This window comes from Anopheles merus, chromosome 3L (genome assembly GCF_017562075.2).
Source record: "Anopheles merus strain MAF chromosome 3L, AmerM5.1, whole genome shotgun sequence".
In the NCBI taxonomy this organism is placed as follows: domain Eukaryota; kingdom Metazoa; phylum Arthropoda; class Insecta; order Diptera; family Culicidae; genus Anopheles; species Anopheles merus.
This window is the reverse complement of record NC_054085.1, coordinates 18,298,584-18,305,517: the sequence shown is the minus strand read 5'-3', so window position 1 is coordinate 18,305,517 and position 6,934 is coordinate 18,298,584. Positions and strand designations below refer to the sequence as shown.

Below are 6,934 nucleotides of genomic sequence, written 5' to 3'. Positions count from 1 at the left end.
TGCGAATCCAGCCCAACGGGTTTCCACTTAATTGTGCCGGCGTTCCATCCACATCCGAAGAAAAAGCTATCGTTTCCGCCCTTTAGCTGGTTCGATCGTTCATTCCGATTGACTTTGAATTGTTCACTGTTCACAGGCACCCAAACAAACATCATCGAGCCGCCGGCCTCCGTTTGATGTTGGGCATAAATATTTCATCACCCGGAATGGTTAAGTAGTGCAGGACAGCACGAGCTTACCGGTTTCCGTCTTTTCAACGCAATAGGCGGGAGAGGAGCCCTGTTTACCTGTGAATATTGTCTATCGTCCTACCTGATTGAAAATGCACGTGGGCTTTGGGGCAAGCTTTGACAAACAAGGTACAGCGTCGCCTACTTTCTGGTGCAATGGTTTCTTCGTTGGTTCTCTTTGGGTCTCCAAAATGGTCCAAATTGCTCCTTGTTTATCGTGGAAATAGTAAATAAAGGGTGGAGCTTTTGTTTCTTTCAAAGTGGAAGGTACGGTTGAGAAAATGATTCATTATTTATTTATCCGATTGTAATGTTGTGGGAAATTTTAAACCATGCTGACCGCCACTGACTCGCGCCGCTGAAGTACTGAATAAAACATGATCCACGACAGAGGGTCAACATCGTAAAAGATTCGGTTTGAACGTCACTTCGCGCGGTGACAAATGCAACGATTTTGATTGTCCGATGCACTTTCAGCTGCATTTGTTTCAACGAGGCGCTACATAAAACAACACCAAAACGTGATACTAGCATTACCAACTTTTTTTTTAATTGTATTGCAAAGGTAATGAAGAGTAAATTGAATTAGGGAAAATTTCCTGAAAATTGTTAAACTTCATCCACACAACCTGTTAAAATCGAAAAAAAATCGGTAAAATCTTTAAAAAAACACTATAAATTAATAATTGTGCAATTTCGCGTCATCATTTCTTCATTTGTTTCGTCCTTGAGCTTTTTAAATATTATTCTTTAAAAGTTATATTAATTTCATTATAAAATATTATCCATCTTATCACCTTCTTTCTCAATTTCCCCAAAGCATTTTCCTTCATTTCCACAAACCAATTTCCTTCCCATAATCACCAAACAAAAATGGCGCCAATATTTCATGCACGCCTCCTTCGATAAACTCAATGCTATTAAATGTTAAACTTTATCTCCCCAACCACACCACCGTGACCGACCAACATCGGTGCAACGTCCTTCCACACCCCCTCCCAAACAAAACAAAAGCAACCTTACGCCACCATTTTGGAAGCTGGTTCCAACGGCTGTGTTTTGGGTGGAAAATATTGCACCCATTTCGACGGCTCCGCTCGAAAGTGTTCCGCACGTTCGATTCGCCCGTTTCAGTTTTAAGTGGTGCATTTTAAGACGCCATACCTTAAGCACCTCTCAATGCCTCCCCCGGGGATGGAGAGGGTGTTGTTGGTGTGTGTGTGTATAAAAAGCGATGTTTTACGTATGTTACACTCAACGAGATTCACCATTTACGACTGCTGCACGGTCGCAGCGAGCCGGGTGATGGTGCAACAAATGGGTCTCGTTCGCGCGGTTTTTACGTTCGCAAACCACCTTGTTGTCGACAGTAGTGACAATCGGTCATAGAAAGACGGTTTATAACTTGTCAAAATTACAACCTCCGCTCTACAGCACAGTGCATGATACAGGCAGAGGATGGGCGGTAAAAATCAAAATTTTGATAACAGTTCCAACTTTTACGACATTATGCCCGTATTGCCTTTAACGCGCCAAATAACGTAGCTTTAGCTTGTAGGGGAAAAGATGGTGTTTTCTGTTCCTTTTTTTTTGTACATCCTCCATGCCTGGGTCGGAAGTATGAAACCGTTTTCGGGTGAAGTTAACCAAAACCACCGGCCATTGCTTTCCAACGAACCACGGCACACACAATTCATTGAACGATGGCCTGACCCCCCCACCGTCCCTTCCCATTCAGTCGCTCGTAAAGTCTCTCGTTGAACTGAATTCACGGTGAAAAGCAAGCAAAAAAATGTCCAAATATTTTGCTGATTGAAGTTTGCCAGCTACGATCGATCCCAAACAGAAAGGAAAGTAATTCGGAAGTTTTATGATTTTTTATGATTTTTCACGCGACAAGATTGTGGGGTGCAAGTTTCGTGGAGTTTGGTGGTGAATCGTGCCGGATGATTTGGTCATCGTTTGGTTCGTAACTTTTGCTGCACCCCTCTGGACGGCCCGAAAGTTGCGGGCCCCGGCAAACGCTAACGACATTTTGATTATGCGCTTAATGATGGCGGAAAATTTGGAAGCGAAGGATACGCGCAGTAAGCTTTGGGGCGCACGCCATTCGGCAACCTTTTGCGTCCATGGAATTAGCCGGTGGAGCCCGTTCCGTGGGGTAAGGGTTTATGAAATGATGCATTTAAAATTTGCTTTCCTGGAGTTGGAGCTGAATAAAGTTTGTCGAATTGCATTGCATTTTTGTTGTAGCTGAAAAGGGGTAACAACTGTAGCTAACAACTATAACTGTAAGTCGAAAGGATTCGTATTCAATTGTGAGTGATGTTTACAGGTCATTTGATTGGAAGCAGTACAACCAGGCAAGTAACACAAACTATGTGATTTATTCATATCATATATTATTATGCTTCAAATTACGGACATTTGGCATGTTAGTATTGAATACTATTGAATACTAAAATAATCCATCTTTGCTCTGTCGCGTGGGATAATTATATCCTCACAGTATTCGATTTTCAAGTGTAAACAGCCCGGCACCTTACACCAAGCGTCAAAGTGCTGTATACAACAACAACATCAACAACAAACCTGCTCTTTGAATGGGAGTTATCAAATTGCAATGAAATTAAGTTTTATGTAACTTCTGAACATGTTGTAAGTCTTAAAACCTATTCTCATTTCACCCTAAGGTGTGTGCAAAGTTTCGTTCAAAATGATCCAGCTGTTTTGAAGGTAGCTGGTAACAAACACCGTAAAACGAGATTTTTATATAAATAGAGATCTTCATCTTCAATTCATGCCACTTTTAAATTTTGAAAGACAGCAATTATCCACAGTACGCGATACTCGTTGTACGCGAATTCGTAGTACGCGATTCTTCTAAATTTGACAGCTCCATGTGTTTTTTGCAAATATTTTAATACTTTGAAATATTTTATGCTCTTTTTGAATTTCCTTTATGTTCTTTTAGCATTTTGCATTAAATTTGTGAAAAACATACCTGTTTTATGACAAAAATATTAATGCAAAACTCTGTGGCGATATTTTTTAACCCTCGAACCGGTAGTGTAAACTATCTTTCTATAGGAATCCGCTATACGCGAAAACACGAGATACGCTTTTGAGCTCGGTCCCGTACGATAGCGTATATCGGATAATTACTGTAATTGCCATGATGTACTACAATCAATTAGAAATGTGTTCGACCCCTAGAAGGCCCTGATGACACAGTAAATAAATATTTTTTGTCGGTCAGTTCATCACCAAAGGCATTCTTAGCAGTATTCGCAGTCAATTCGCGTAGCAGTTCTTCGGTTTTATTCATCTACGAGTACAATAGAAAAACAGCACCCATACCCCATTGTATTTAAGACCGTTCTGTATCCTGCCCTTAAAATAAGTCAAAAACTAAGAAGGTGTAGTGTTTGAAGATAAATTTAAAATCAAGGTGAAATTTGAAGGTAATAAAAGGATTTTTGAGGCTGTCCGGAATATTAATCAAATCGTCCGTAATTTGAAACAGGAGCTCGAAACGGTCCGAAATATGAATCAAAATGTCGTTACAGTACGGTATTAGATTTATACTTTTATCATTATTGATGCATAATTCAATTCCAAGAAAAAAAGGCTCAACTCAATAACACAACCGAACAAAATTCGTTCAAAATTATAAAAGTTGTTGAAGCGAATCATATTTGGTTTGTTAGGTTCATAGCAATTGTACAGTGGCGCCCTCTGGATACCCAAGAGAGACATTTTCATTATTACGACAAATATCACATATAACAACTAATAATGTTATAGCTTTATTCGCTGATAAGCTCAATTTTTCTCGAAACAACCAATGCCTCCTAATGGATGAAAGCTCTCCGGACTCATTTATTCTTCCATTGCCAACTCCTGCCTGCAGAGCTTTTACACATGATTGGATCGAAACGCTCGGTAACGCATGCGACGACCCGTAAATTACATCCATATCTACGGGATACTCGTGCGATCTAATACGATCACCAGCCATATGTGATATTCATCCCTTGTTATCGTAACGCAATCATTTGCACACCCCGCCGGTTTGCAGCCTAAAGCAAACATCAATCAACCCGCAACTGCAATCGACACTCTGTGCCCCACACTTAGAGCATGATTAAAACCCGTGAAAGCTTTGCCGGTCCAAACACACCCGTGTGACCGTATGATTGCTGACCGGAAAAAAATAAACCTCTCATCAAAACAGAATTGACTACCGCACGGCCGGACGTGATTGAACGTAAGAGGATGGACCCGCTGGCAGTACGGGTTTTCCCATTTCGCTCGGGGTAGCTTTTTTAATTTGAGAGGAAAAAGGGGTTAGAAGCAAACGAGCCGATTAGAAGCGAGTTGGTTCGATTGGATGCCACCTACACTGCCGCTGCTAATACAAGTCAGTGGTGGAAAAAGCAGCAGCAGCAGCAGCAGCAGAAAAATGCACGGGCAAAAGTGGGACCGTCCATCCGTTCAAGGATATTTGCCCGCCGCTCAATCGAGCCCGGTCAGGATGTATAATTATTACGCTTACGAGCATATTGCTGTAAAGCGTTTTCCGCTCTAGTTTTCCAACTCCTTTTTTGTTGCTCCTGTGTGATCGGGGAATGGGTGTTCCCGGGTTGCCGGATAAATTTACAAAGCTCAATCGATTGGAACAGCGGATCAGTTCGTATCAAACGAAAACGGGTGTAAGGGGCATCGAGGTTTGGCCGCCTTTGTGTACGCCAACGGGCAGTATCGGTATAGCAGATTGAACGATAATCGGTCAGTTAATAGCGTTTCCCGATGAAGCTTTACATCAATGTTTAGTCGAACGAAGCTTATGAATTTACATGCAAAATAAGTTTTTAAAATCCAAATCAAATATTTTTTCATACTTCAACAAAAATGAAATTGAATGGTAGACTGTAGCATCGCCGGGACTTTTTTACTCCAATAAAAAGCTTTTCCCGTGGCCATTAGGCTATCATTAGCTTTTTGTAGCAACAAGTGTTGTAAACTGTTGACATTTTTTTTGACGTTCGCAGTAGGCTGCTGGTCAAAATCATTTTTCGATCATCACATTCATTGTTGCCATAACATGACTGTTGAAGAACGACATTCATTTGTGTAGCTACCGTCACCGCGCGGCTACACGAGGTGAAATATACAGCGAAATGAACTACTTGACGATTGAAATATCGGACAGATACCACTAAAGTGTTGAGGGAGATACAAAATCCGCTTTTTAAATGAATTTAAAAAGAATATCTTATTGAACACAACATTCTCTAATTGGAAAAAATTATGAATTGTTGACTAAAAATTTACGAATTGCTTGATATTGAAGTTATTTAAAGGATTTAGATGCGATTTTGTACACGTTATTTGTTTACACTAGTTAAAATGGCACGATTACAGGGCTACGTAACGTTTTTTATGGGGCATATGAGAATTGCACTTCGATCAACCATTTTGTTTTTGGATTCTTTGTAAAAGATTTGCTTTGTATGCTTATAGTATTTACAACATACATTGCAGTATATAGAACTATGATTTCTTAATTTTCTATGATTTAAAATTCTATCAATTTAATTGTGGATGGTGTACCTCTTGGAATAAATAATTTATTCATCAAAATTCACATTGTTGCCGTATGTAACTCTCGCCGATGAGGAGCAGCAATTCTGCGAACACTTTCCGCTCTTCAGCATCTTGAATACCTTGAGCAATACCCTAAATTTGCCCCACAGCATGCTCTACCGGATGCACTGCTGCAGAACCTAGACGTTGGTATCTGTCGAAAGTCACCACATAGCCGCACCAACTTATCACCGAACGTTTGGCGATTTCTCATAACGTCCTGCAAGCCGTGATCGAGGGCGCGAGCTTCAAGAGCATAACGGCTACTCATGGATGTCTCGTTTCATATGATAAGTGGTGGTGCCCACTGATCTCAGCGTATGTGTTCCATCCTTGTCAAGGGGGAGTGGTAATCTGCTCTTCTTTCAAATGACACAACCAAACGATCAAGCCTATTGCATCAATTCAGACTGTGCTGACTGTACACGGATGTTACAGGATCTGTTAGCGTCCAGGTTGAGCGATAGCTTACATGTAGAGTGTAGCGTACGTCCCTCGGTTAGCAGCAGAGCAGCAATTCTACTCGAAGCCACTGCGATTGCAATTTTTGATTGGCGTCGCGTGTACGCAAGAATAGTTTTGAGCAGAAACGACTTACCGGTGCCACCAGGTTCATCAAGGATAGATTGTTAAGTCAAACCGTAGCTATCCACTGCTGCAGTAACTACATCGTACACCGTTCGTTATTCATTCGGTTCACGTTTGCTAATATGTGATTCATCAATTCATAAGAGTGTAAGTGATTCATAAGAGTGCTCCCATAAGGCTCCGCACATCGATAGCATAAGGCAGATTGTAGCAGGTTTGGTCGCACATTTGCACAAAGTCGGCTAACTGCGGCTCGGAAACATCGTCAGCTTCTTCTGCGGCGTCATTTCGCGCCGGTGGTGATCAATGAGTCGCAGCGCTTTGAGGAGCTTGACAGCTCGCAGCAGCCGTTTCTGCTCAGAGTCTTCAACGGAGTACCGGTCCAGATTTTGCCGGTGAAAGTCTTCACAAACGCGGTTCACGTTTTCGTGCTACAATAAGAGAGGATTCTGGGACACTTCCTCAGA

At 41.4% G+C, this 6,934-nt stretch overlaps 1 pseudogene; it reads right to left on the bottom strand.

Moving 5' to 3' along the window:
* Positions 1 to 6,169: 6,169 nt before the first annotated feature.
* On the bottom strand, positions 6,170 to 6,255 carry LOC121600702 (annotated as a pseudogene).
* Positions 6,256 to 6,934: the final 679 nt, after the last annotated feature.